The 13811-nt window shown below is 43.2% G+C and overlaps 1 pseudogene; it reads left to right on the top strand.

The window, feature by feature from the left end:
* The first annotated feature begins 7081 nt into the window (after positions 1-7081).
* LOC116317372 lies at positions 7082-12206 on the top strand (annotated as a pseudogene).
* Positions 12207-13811: the final 1605 nt, after the last annotated feature.

The raw sequence follows: 13811 nt of genomic DNA, 5'->3' as shown, positions 1-13811 counted from the left end.
TTGCGTGGAAACCGGATCCAAATGGCTCTTTGGGTGTTAAAGGTTGCAGACCCCTGCTCTATTGTGTTGTCATGAAACAGTGTCTGCTGAACAAGCATCATCACTCTTTGCCTCCCTCCAGCAAACAAAACAGAAAATCTTTACGACTGCTGCAAGACTCTCATCCAGGTTGATGAGAGTCAACCCCCCCGATTGATTTAGGATACATGACCTGCCATTATCCAATGACACATCTGCTTACCTGTATCTTTTGCTCGTTTCTCCTCCTCTTCTTTTCTCTTTTTTCTAAACGGAGCACTGGTTTTCAACTTCTCTTGTCCATCTTCCTTTGGTTTTAATTTTGCCAGTATGAACACAAATCCCCCAACTCGAGGATCGCCACAACATAACCTAACAGACCTACACCTTAGTTCACAGATTCACTTTGTCTGGGGTTTATTTCTTTGATTTCACACAACCCAGGATTCAAATCATGAATACATAATGGGCTTGGATTTACAACATGAAATGTGCTCTATTTGGAAGCAGCAGGCCCCCTCTCGACAGGTTGTGTGTGAGACTTTAAATCATCAAACTGTAAATTATACATTTTAAATTGTTATTGATCCCTTTACTCCTGGTCCTAAAGTGTGTATTTATTTTCTTACTCTTCTTATAGTTATTGCTTGTTTACTTGCACTACTGTAACTGGAGCCTCGTCGTCTCTCTATATACTGGATTGTATGTAGCGGAGATGACAATAAAGTTTACTTTGACTTCAGCAGCGAGCAGGCGCACCGAGGGCTCTCGCGCTCACTCTTCGCGTATAGAAAAAACATCGGTGCAAATTATAAGTCTGTATCATGATGTCTGCTGTTTTCGTGTTTGTTGGCTTGTTTTTATTTTGTCTTATTTTGCGAGTTGGTTATTAGATGCTGCTCCAGCCAGCCAGAGAATCCCCCGCCGCCCCGCCCTCTCCTCCCTGTGCCGCAAGCAGCAGGCGCACCTCGCAAACGGAGGGCGTCCTTACTCCCAGCAAATGGGCGATAGAAAACCGATGTCAACCAATATGCGTTGGTTGACATCGGGGCAGCATGAGTACGAGCAACTTTTTTGTTTTCTGATGCTCGTGATGCCGCCCCCACCACGATGCCGCCCCGGGCAACCGCCCATGTGCCTGTATCTAAAACCGCTAACTTTTACACAGAAAACATGAACAGTTTATAACATTTGATATATTTCAACTAATTAAACTAGCCAAGGATATATGAAGTAGGTAAGAGTGGCTCTTACAGTGAAATATTTTAACCAATACGGCAAGGCCGGGATGGTCCATTTGGTAAAGTAAATCCATTGGGCATTTTTCTTTGCCTTTAGACAACAATTCTGATGGCAAAAGAACCAAACGGGACAGGAGAAAAAAAGAAAGAAAGAAATATTTTAACACTGGCATTTACCCAATTTCGCTGTGCAAGAAACTACACAATGACAATAAAAAGCTCTAAGTCTAATGCACATCTGTCAAATTGCTATTTCTACTACTTTCATACTTTCAGTATGAAAACAGTTGAGAACAGAAAAATAGATTATTACATCCCCAGAATCTAAAAGATCTCTCAGCAGGAGGTCACAGTAGGGCTGTTGCAGGTCTGAGTGCTTGATCATGAATTCAGGCCAACATGAATCAGACAGATGATTGGCTCTTTGTCTCAAAGGGGAAAGAAAAGTGTTTAATTGTTGATGAAACTTATACATGAGATTCAATTCAATTTATTAATACAGCGCCAAATCACAACAAGGCGTTTTATATTGTAAGGTAGGCCCTACAATAATACATACAGAGAAAAACCCAACAATCATATGACCCCCTATGAGCAAGCACTTTGGCGACAGTGGGAAGGAAAAACTCCCTTTTAACAGGAAGAAACCTCCGGCAGAACCAGGCTCAGGGAGGGGCGGGGCCATCTGCTTTGATTGGTTGGGGTGAGAGAAGGAAAACAGGATAAAGACATGCTGTGGAAGAGAGACAGAGGTTAATAACAAGTATGATTGAGTGCAGAAAGGACTGTTAACACATAGTGAGTGAGGAAGAAACCCCCAGTGCATCATGGGAATCCCCGGCAGCCTACGTCTATTGCAGCATAACTAAGGGAGGATTCAGGGTCACCTGGTCCAGCCCTAACTATATGCTTTAGCAAAAAGGAAAGTTTGAAGCCTAATCTTGAAAGTAGAGATAGTGTCTGTCTCCCGAATCCAAACTGGAAGCTGGTTCCACAGAAGAGGGGCCTGAAAACTGAAGGCTCTGCCTCCCATTCTACTTTTAAATACTCTAGGAACAACAAGTAGGCCTGCAGAGCGAGAGCGAAGTGCTCTAATGGGGTGATATGGTACTACAAGGTCATTAAGATAAGATGGGGCCTGATTATTTAAGACCTTGTATGTGAGGAGCAGGATTTTGAATTCTGGATTTAACAGGAAGCCAATGAAGGGAAGCCAAAACAGGAGAAATCTGCTCTCTCTTTCTAGTCCCTGTCAGTCGCAGGAAACTGAAACGCTTAGTTTTTTAAAAAATGCCAGTGTGTAAACTTGGTTGCGAGTTATTTGTTTCAAAGTCTTTATTTAGAGTTTCAATTAATGTTTTTTTTCTCTTTGAATACAAAATTTTACAATACATTTATTTCAGTTGCAATATTTTTTTTCAATGCCAGTATTTGTTTCATTTTCATTTTAAGCATCGTTTTAACTCCATACATAACTAAATCACTGCAGGAAATCTGTTTGAAACGTGACTGGATCTTCTATTTAAGGACGCAGAGATAATTAAATATCATATTTATTCTTTCGTTCTAAAGAAAAGTGCTCAACTCATTCTGCTGATTTGTTTGAATCATATCACCTAATTATCTTTTCACTCATTAAAAACCTGTTCCAGTAGTTTCTCAAAGTTTCTCAGAGAAAAGCTGAGTCGCTGTCAGCTTTTCAGGAAAAACAAAACTCACTCAGCTTTTTTAAATGAAAGATGTTTAAAGGAGGAAAAATGTCAGAATGATTTTAAGTTTCTATCACTGATACTTTTATTTTTACTGCTGTGAGTGCAGGGCTGGACTGGGACAAAAAATGGGCCCGGGCATTTTGACTAGAGACCGGCCCACCAGGTATTATAGGAAAAACCATAAAGCCTTTGAATGAAAACAAACGCTGTTGTCACAATGATGTACACTGTCCTGTTGGTAAATATGTATCAGTCTAATAAACTTAAACCTTCACCATCCTCCCTATTCTGGTATTCTAAACAGTACCCAAAAGTAGACTGCTTGGTCGAGTTAACTTCCTGAACTGACGAAGCTTCTCGGATGAGAGGTGAAACGTCTTCAAGCAACTCAAGAAGTCCAGACGCTTCCAAGCTCCTTAGTCTACGATGACCTGGATGACTGAGAACCTTCACAGACATCTTCCTGAACTATCTACAACACATGGTGAAAACCTGAAATTAAGACAGAGAAGACTAGAGGTGAGACATGAGCATTACTGATTACTGATGACAGATTTAGATATATATTCATAAACCATTCATTTGCCACATCAATAAACAGCACGGCAGGGCAAAATATTTTTCTAACATGGCAACCTTTAAAAAGTGAAAGGAGAAAGAAAGACAGAAAGCGTTAAAGCTAGCTTTGTAAGGGAATATAACGAAGAAATTATGAAACGAAAATGTTTTCTTTGTTGAAAGACTTTGTTCGCAGTGCAATTTATTTGATGCCGGATTGTAAGAAGTAGACACAATTTCGGGCTCCCACTTTTTGTGGGAGCAACGTAAATAACAGTAAAAAACTCGTTAATGTACAACATTAACGAGTTTTTTTACTGTTATTCAAATGCAAACATGGAAATAACGAGTAGAAAAAAAATCATTCATTCTTACCTTATACTAATCGTGGTGCAGGCCAGTGCAGTGCATGAACTGATGTCTGTCCTTGTGTGATGGCCCTGCAACAGACTGGCGACCTGTCCAGGGTGTACTCTGCCTCTCGCCCTATGACAGCTGGGATAGGCTCCAGCGCCCCCCGCGACCCTGAAAAGGATAAGCGGAAGCGAATGGATGGATGGATGGTAAATCAAATGTCCCGCTCTACTGTAGAAGACAATGAATACCTGGGGGGATGTACCAATGTGAGAGGGGTGCTGCGGAATAGTCCAAGTAATCGCTGCTTTAATTTCCCGGTCAACTATACATAAATTGCACGTAGACACGATTTTTTAAAGCTGGTGAACTAGACCAAGTCATTGATAACAAATGAACAATAAATCTAGTTTCTCTGGTACTTTATACCCGATCAGTTGCAATGCAATTTAATGCTCAACTACAAATCGATGGTTTTTGATGGTGACTGGAGCCGAATTATCGTCAACTATAAATAGACGTTTTCTCCACGTTGTTGTTGTCACCTGGTCGACTATAAATAGATCAAATATCAATGACAAAAAAACAACGGTAAATCAAGATTGTTACAACGTCCCTATAGTAAGACCGTCGGTTTACCACAGTATTTCAATGTTGTTACAACATTGGCATTTCAACCCCGACCATATACGACGGTTCGGATGAAAAATCAACATAGGTTCAATGTCGTCTTGCTATCTGGGTTGCTTACATTTTGAACTCCGCCTTTCTTAGCATTCAAAAAAGCCAAACACCATTACAAAAAGAAGGTAGAAGAACACTTCTCCAACTCCAACCCCCGACGCATGTGGCAAGGACTCCAGACCATCACAGACTACAGGACCACCAAACCCTCCCCCGCATCCTCTGATGTCTCCTTCCTCAACGAGCTCGACAACTTTTATGCTCGTTTTGAGCGAGGGAACCCCACAACCACAACCAAAGCAGATGTGACGCCAGACCACCAACCTCTGACTCTCTCCCCCACCGATGTAGGAGCAGTGCTGAGCAGGATCAATGTCCACAAGGCTGCAGGTCCTGATGGCATCCCCGGGCGTGTTCTCAGAGCGTGTTCTGGGGAGCTTGCAGGAGTGCTCACAGACATATTCAATCTGTCCTTGGCCCACGCTGTGGTACCGGCCTGCTTCAAATCCACCTCCATCGTCCCGATACCCAAAAACTCCAACCCATCTAGCCTCAATGACTACCGCCCAGTAGCCCTCACCCCCATCATCACTAAGTGCTTAGAGCAGCTCGTCTTAGCACACTTCAAATCCTGTCTCACCCCCACCCTGGACCCCCACCAATTCGCATACCGCCAGAACAGGAGCACAGAGGATGCAGTCTCCATCGCACTGCACTCTGTCCTCTCACACCTGGACAACAACAACACCTACGCCAGAATGCTGTTTATAGACTTCAGTTCAGCATTCAATACAATCCACCCCTCACAACTCATCAGGAAACTGACAGACCTGGGCATCAGTTCCCTCATCTGCAAATGGTTACTGGACTTCCTGACCAACCGCCCCCAACATGTCCGACTGGATAAACGCTGCTCATCTACCACCACAATGAACACCGGTGTACCACAAGGCTGTGTGATGAGTCCTTTCCTCTACTCCCTCTTCACCCACGACTGCAGACCTGCTGATGGTTCCAACACCATCATTAAGTTTGCAGATGACACCACGGTGATTGGCCTCATCAGTGACAACGATGAGACCGCCTACTGGGAGGAGGTGGATCGTCTGGCTGAGTGGTGCGACACAAACAACCTGCTGCTTAACACCGAGAAGACCAAGGAGCTCATCGTGGACTACAGGAGGAATGCTGACCCACATCCACCCATCCACATTAAGGGGACGGCTGTGGAGCGTGTGAGCAGCTTCAAGTTCCTGGGAGTCCACATCTCCGAGGATCTCACCTGGACGACCAACTGCTCCAAGCTGGTCAAGAAGGCTCACCAGCGCCTCTTCTTCTTGAGGACTCTGAGGAAGAACCACCTGTCCTCAGACATCCTGGTGAACTTCTACCGCTGCACCATCGAGAGCATCCTGACCAACTGTATAACAGTCTGGTGCGGGAACTGCTCTGCCTCGGACCGGAAGGCGTTGCAGAGGGTCGTGAAAACTGCCCAGCGCATCGCCGAGCACCACTTCCTGCCATAAAAGACATCTACAGGAAGCGGTGTCTGAAAAGGGCTGGGAAAATCATCAGAGACCCCAGTCACCCATCACATGGACTCTTCACCCTCCTGCCCTCTGGGAGGCGCTACAGGAGCCTCCGGACTAAGACCACCAGGTACCGGAACAGCTTCTTCCCACAGCTGTCAGACTCCTGAACTCTGCCTCCTGACATCTGACCCACGTTAAACTCATGGACTGAACATACACACACCCACAACCACCTACACACACACACAATGGACAACTGTACCCTCAAACACACAATAATAACATGGACTGAACCACCACTCACAACCACTAGCACTTTATACAGCCTCTGTAGAAATTATCCACACCCTCACTTATCTTAACTGCACTACTGTATAGCTCTGTGTAAATAATCATTCTGTACATACGATAATTTTTAATCCTACAACTGTTTACAACTTGCATAGTTCACATTTCTGTATAACTGTATATCTCAGATTTCTGTAAAGTTATTTATTTCATATTCTGTATAGTTTTTCATATTTATATCCTGTTCATATCCTGTACATAGCTTGTACTCACTACAGCCTGTACATAGTTATAGTTATAGAATATTCACAACATACTTCATACCGTGTACATTATAACATACCATAATAGACCCATTTCTGTAATATACTTACGTATCTATATTATTGCTAATATATATTGTAATATATCTATATCACTAAAGCGCTTCTGGATGGATGCAAACTGCCTTTCGTTGCCCTGTACCTGTGCATGTGCAATGACAATAAAGTTGAATTCTATTCTATTCTATTCTATGTTGTTATTGGCAGGTACATTTTAAATACTCTGTATTATTATTTTTAGTGTTGGTGTTTCAGAGTTTGCTCCTCTGTGTGTGATCTTCCAGAATAAAGCTGGGAATAAAAAAAAATAGAAACCATCCAGCTGGTGTCTTCCAGATGTTGCTCACTAACATCACAACAGGAAACAGGAGGGCGAGCAGCTGTGGGTCTGAGGCAGACACGGAGACCCCGCTCCACCACGACGATAAACCTGGTTCTAAAGGAGAACAGAATGTTCCTCGTGGTGTTTCTGGTCCTCTCGGGGACAGGACTGAGCGTGAACGGCGGTGAGTGACCGTCCTGCAGGAGGCTTAAAAGTGAAAGTAAAGAGTGACGCACATTTCAGACGATCGGCTAGCTTTTATTGTTGATAGATAGAACAGATTTTTGATCGATTCTAGAGCTTTAACCCTGCTGCACAGACCTGACATCTACAAACAAAGAAGGATTGAACAGTTTTCACCAAACGTTCACCGTCTGTAACTGTCCCCACGGACAAAGATGAACTCAGAGAACTTATTGTTGTATAGGACACAGTATGTGTGACTATGAGCTGTCTGTTCTTCGGGTGAGAGGTGAAACGTCTTCAATCAACTTAAACAAGTCCAGACGCTTTTCTTTCCAAGCTTACATCTCATAATATCCATAAGGGGTCACTGTAGAGGATAAATTGGCTAAACAGCACATCTTACAAGTTGTTACTAGTAAGATACAAATTTGGCAAACTAGCAACAGTTAAACTAAACAATAGAAAAGTCCTTTATTCCTAATACAGCTGGATGGTCACTGCTGTAAACTTAGTACTAAATAATCCAACAACATGGTATCAAAGTACTCAGGCATAATTTTAACATGCTCACAATTATAACCAGTATCATACCAATTAACTGACCAAAAGAAATAACACTTAGAGGTTCATTAACGCACAACTTGATTACACAAAACTGCATTACAACTGCAATGCAGAGCAGCAGCTCATTCCCACTCGGCCACCGATGTACTTATGGGTGCTGAAAATTCCAGTTGGGTGTAAAAGATCAGTTTCAGTTTGTTCTTCTCTCCAGGTCTCATGTTAGCATTAGCACTTATTAACAGGTCAGCACCACGGGATTAAAATGCTCTTTACTCACCTGTTTTCATCTTTAACCTGGTATAGGAATTATGATGAAGCCGTTTTAGTATCCAGGCACATTCTTAAGGTGGAATTTTAGATTAGCTGTAGTCTGTCCACAGACATTTTAGGCAGTGAGGAATGCTTTGTGTCTACACTTTTAAGTATGTCACTAAAATCTTTACACAACAGAAACATGACATTTTTGGTCAGAATACAAACAGAGATCTTTACTCATGTATGAATCACAACCTTATCATTGGGGAGGGGTTTGTACCTACAGGACTCATGTTTTCCACAACAGTGGACCATGATGCCGCCGTCAGGACAGGGTTGGGAGGCTCAGGCCTTGGAGAGAGATTCACAGCTGCCAGACTAAACAGTCCTAGTTTGACCAAGAATAAAACAAGTTTATGTTCTTATTGTTTATCAGGGACTAACTAAAATACCAAAGAGCAAAGCTTCCTGATTGATTGATAATACTTTATTCATCCCGAGGGAAATTGGGTTAAGGCTGCCAGCCGTGCCAGCGCCATGGTGGCAGATTCATGGTGGATGTAAATATTCAGATGGTTTTTCTCAGCTGGCTGGAATAAAAACATTTCCTCCTGTGTGACTTTCAGACACTCACTCCCTCCATTACATCTACACGGCGCTCTCCAAACCTGTCGGCCTTCCGGGCATCCGCGAGTTCACAGCCATGGGTTTGCTGGACGACAAGATGATCGACTACTTTGACAGCGAGAATCAGGTGAAAGTTCCCAAACAGCAGTGGATGAGAGAGCGTTTACCTGCTGATTACTGGGATAAAGGCACACAGTCCCGCAAGAGCAAGCAGCAGTGGTTCAAGGTCAACATCGGCATCCTGATGGAGCGAATGAGACAGAATGACTCAGGTAAGATCCTCGAAATCTGAAGGACCTGCAGGACATCAACAAAATAAGATTTTTATTGAAAAATGCTTCCATTTGAGATCAGGTTCCTCAGGTCAGGAACAAGTTGTTCCTGCTTCCTCATCTTGTCTCCTCTGAATCTTCATTTCCTTGTTTCCTTTGTTTGTCCTTCCTTTATTTCACCCTCCTGCTTTCAGATCTCCATGTTCTTCAGTGGATGCACGGCTGTGAGGGTGAGACGCAGCCTGACGGCACGCTCAGGTTTGTCCGAGGCATGGACAAGTACGCCTACGATGGAGGCGACTTCCTGTCCTTCGATGATAGAAATGGAGTCTGGGTCGCTCAGAGTCCGGAGGCACTTCCCACCAAGAGGAAGTGGGACGGCGTCCAGGTGCTGAAAGAGTACACCAAGGGATACCTGGAGAACGAGTGCATCGATTGGCTGAACAAGTTTCTTGAATTATGAACAACAGCAGCCACAAAACACCTGTATGTATGACATCTAGTTTCTGTATTTGGATATTTATTATTATTAGACTTCATAGAGGAGGCTTTGGTTCAATAACATTCAGAAATCCAAGAACCTTCAGTTAAACTTCCAACTTTTCTAAGTTCAGTTTAAATAAATGTAAAAGCTTAAAGTTTCCTGTGAGTTAAATGTTTCCTCCTTTATTTGAACACAACAGTCTCATTATGGCAGCAGTAATGCAGATTTACAGCTCAATATAAATGAAAGAACACACGACTACCTATCAGCAAAATCAATAATCAGTCATAAACTGACTCTTCACGTTTTATCTTCAAACTCTAGTTGTACTAACTCGCTGCGCCTCACACACGGCAAGTGTTCACCAACAGAAACACCTGCTGGATAAAAAAAGTCACAGAGACGAGATAAACGAGCTCAGTGACATTCAGCTCCAGATGTGAGACTACAGATGTGAAAGCATTTTGTGTGGAAGCCACAAACTAAACGTCAGCATGCGACACGTCTGCCACAGCTGTGCTCAGTCATCAAAGAAAACCTGAATGGTTCCTGTTTGCAGTGATAGCTGAGGAGATACACACCTGTTTATATTTCCTCCTCCAGCTCCACCCGAGGTGTACCTGTATGCAAAGACCTCCAGAGTGGATACAGACGTGGTGCTGACCTGCCTCACCACAGGCTTCTACCCAGCAGACATCGTCCTGAGGATGAAAAAGAATGAGAGTGTCCTGACTGCAGACGACGGCCTGATGAGCTCAGGAGTTCTTCCGAATGAAGACCACACCTTCCAGAGGAGAGACCATGTGGAGGTTTTAAGGTCTGACCTGTCTGCGTTCAGCTGTGAAGCCGTTCATGAGGCATCTGCTGTGAGTGTTACCAGAGTTTGGGGTGAGACACTTTATATTATTTTTTTCTTTGTTTAAAGTTGTGTTGGAGAGCAGCAGATCTCTGCAGCATTAGTTTTCTGACCACAGTTACTTTTCTGTTCAGGCCAATGTTTGAATTCAGAATCAGTTCCTGGACTGAATTTGAATGAGTGCATCCAGAGTTAGGTCCATAGTGTGGAGAGTTTCCTGTGTGCACGTCTACTGTGGATCATCCATCAGTCTGCTACAGGCTCTCCGGGAAAGTCCAACCTGAACACTAAACAGGAAATACTTTTCCTGAACATTAGCTTAAAAATTTACTGGTTGTGCAGCAATTTTTTTTTTTTTTTAGTTTTTCAGGTGTGTGTTTTGAACTGTGCAGTGATGCATGAATATGAAAGTCATGTTAATTATTTTTTATCATGATATTGTTATTTTTACATATTCAGCTCACAAGTTTACCTAAATTAATTTCTTTCCTTCAGACTCTCAAAGCTCCTCTGACCCCGCCTCTGACTCCGCCTCTGACTCAGGTGTCTCCTGTAAGTATCGTTTATTAAAAGTTGCACAGGTTCAAACTTTGGGTGTTAAAACTCGTCCTGGAGAAACTCATAAACAGTTTTAATGAAAGCAGATGCAGAAAATCCACAACTACTAACACAAAAATATGATTATTATTATTATTATTAACGCCCACTCACATCCTGGGCCATCTGACCTCAGGAATTCACATGACAAGGTGGGGCCAGGTTTCACAATGGGCTCACCCGAAACCCTGGCTGATTAGGTCCCACACCCGCTTTCACACCTTGGCGCATGTGATTAGAGGATCACCAGGGGGTCCTTTGTCCCTCCTTGGGGGGATACTCCCACTGGGTTTAAATCTGGGACTCTCGGCCATTTGACCTTAGAACTGAAGAAGCTTCTCGGATGAGAGGTGAAACGTCTTCAAGCAACTCAAAGAAGTCCAGACGCTTTTCTTTGCAAACTCCTTTGACTACGATGACCTGGATGACTGAGAACCTTCACAGACATATTATTATTATTATTATTGTTGATACGATCTCTTGCACTAAGGTCAGCACTTCATAGTTGAAATCGTGGCTCTCAGGTTGGTTCAGTCATGTGACCACAGTGTGACTGTCACAGCTGTGAAGAGTTTCACAGGAAATCTGTGCAAAGGTGAGTTTTAGATTTGTGCGATCACCAGAATGATCAGCTGCACCTGCAGGTGATTATAGCTCAGGTACGCTGCTGTTTGTGCTGGAGCAGCAGGATAAACGCGTCAGGATGAGAATCCTGAGTGAATGAACATTTTTCTCAGCATCAGTAAGACCAAACTGTTACTCTGTCCCACCTCAGCACAGGTGTGAACACTGGCCTGTTAGCGACTGTCAGCTGATGATCTGAGGCCGTTGTGTTTGCAGGTAAATGTCAGTGTTGCTGTGTGTGAAGCTACAGAGTCCTCGCAGGTGTGCTGCTGTGTTTCCTGTCAGCTGTGAGAGGAAATCAGTGTGTGGAGGAAATGTAATCACTAACCTTCATCTGGTAATCTGATTACTGTGAGGTGTTGCTGTCTGTGCATCACTCTTCTATTTTCTGCTTCATTCGTCTTTCATAGAGTCAATATTTCAGTTATTTATAAAGAACAGAAATCATGAGTAAGCAGTTTGCACTGTGAGCAGATCTCATTCATGCAGCTGTTTGTCATGTGACTGCCTCCTCATGCTCAGTCATGCTCACAGCAAACACACAGTCATGAATGCAGGTTTGCAAAAGTCAAAGCACAAGAAGAGGCCAGAGCACGTGCACCTCTGTGATCCTCTAACACTGCTGTTCATCCCTGCAGCCGATGACTCCGACAGCCGAGGCCCGGGTTCAGGCAGACTGCTGCTGGAGCCCGTCCAGCTGATGTTCTGACGTCTGCAAGAACGTCCATCACAGCGCCTGAAGGCTCCCTGAAGCCACATTTACCAAAACAAGTGTATTTACCACATTTCCCAACATGCAGACTAAGAGGAGGCTCATGTTTGCTGCATTTTACAGTTTAAACTTGGAGTTTTTACTCAAACATGTCAAATCAGGTTTGTGCAGCAGTGAGAATAAAAAAGTGAATCCAACTTTCAAACCTGCTGCAGTTTCATATAAACTGGATTCTTTGAAAGAGCTCAGAAAGTAAAGCCTGGAAACCTCAGAGCAGCAGTTTGATTCAGAGCCACTGGAAGGGAATGATTCATGTATGAAAGATGAGAAGATTTTCATGTAGAGAAAAATCCACTCAGTGTTTGACAACAAGCTCCGAAAAGTCAAGAAATACAGAAATCTGTTTTTATACATCAGCAACACATCAGCTGCATGACTGTCAGTGTCATTCTCCCACAATCCTCAAACCTCTTCATTATAGTGAACCACAGTCATATTTGTCAGATGTATTTACAGCTTCTGTTAAAAAGGTGTTTCAGTCGTAATGTGAAGGATCAGAAAATAAAAGTATTTTTGTGTTGTTCTTTATAAAAAACTGAACTAATTGTGTGAATCATGAGTTGAGTGTTTTTATCGATGTTGGAGTGATGAGCGTCCAGGTGCTGCTGATGGATCCTTTCATTTGTCTTCAGTCTTTTTCTTCCTGCATCAAAATAGTTAAAGACAGTTTTTATAATTATTTAGTTTTAAGCAGTTTTAAAATCCTTCAGTGACCAAAGTGAGTGATTATACCACCGTACAGCATGAAGGCAGAAACCGTTACAGTAACACTATTCATTTCAAAATAAAATGATGATGATGATGTTTGGATTATTTCCTGTAGATAATTTAACACTGAAGAACATAATTCTGATATTTCTTGTGCAGATGAACATCTGTCCATCTTTAATTCCTGAGAAACTCCGCCTCTTTTTATACCCAGTTGTTCAGGGATAGCCCAGTAGGTAGAGTAGTTGACACATGTTTGGAGGATCGGTGGTTCAACTCCACTGAACGGCTACCCTGAGGTACCCTTGAGCAAGGTACCGTCCCTACACACTGCTCCCCGGGCGCTGCATTGGTGGCTGCCCACTGCTTCACTGGGTGAATGGGTTAAATGCAGAGGAGTCATTGTCCCCACAGGGACTAACACATGCACATTGTTCAGTCATGTGACTGACCTGCTGCCAGTGAACCTGATTATTGACAAAATGTCCCCCTGAGCAGTTTTGACAACTGTCAGAGTTTTTCCATCTCACTCGTGGGACCTGGCAGGGGTGCTCTGTCCCCGCTGCTCTTCACGATATTTCTGGAACCACTGGCCTTAGCTATTCGAGCTAACATGGCTATCAGAGGTGTTCACGCAGGAGGCATGGAGCAAGTTATTTCTATATGCTGACAACGTTAAGAGGCACGTTAAGAAAAAAATATGTGCTCTTCATCTTTTTGATAATAAAGTCGAAATGTGGATGTTATTGTTATTATTTCAAGACAAACTGCCACGTTTGCTGTACCCTCTACAACAGGGGTGGGCAACTCCAGGCCTCGAGAGCCGGTGTCCCT

Source organism: Oreochromis aureus, linkage group 22, assembly GCF_013358895.1.
Source record: "Oreochromis aureus strain Israel breed Guangdong linkage group 22, ZZ_aureus, whole genome shotgun sequence".
Taxonomy (NCBI): Eukaryota; Metazoa; Chordata; class Actinopteri; order Cichliformes; family Cichlidae; genus Oreochromis; species Oreochromis aureus.
This window is presented reverse-complemented; position numbering and strand designations above follow the sequence as displayed.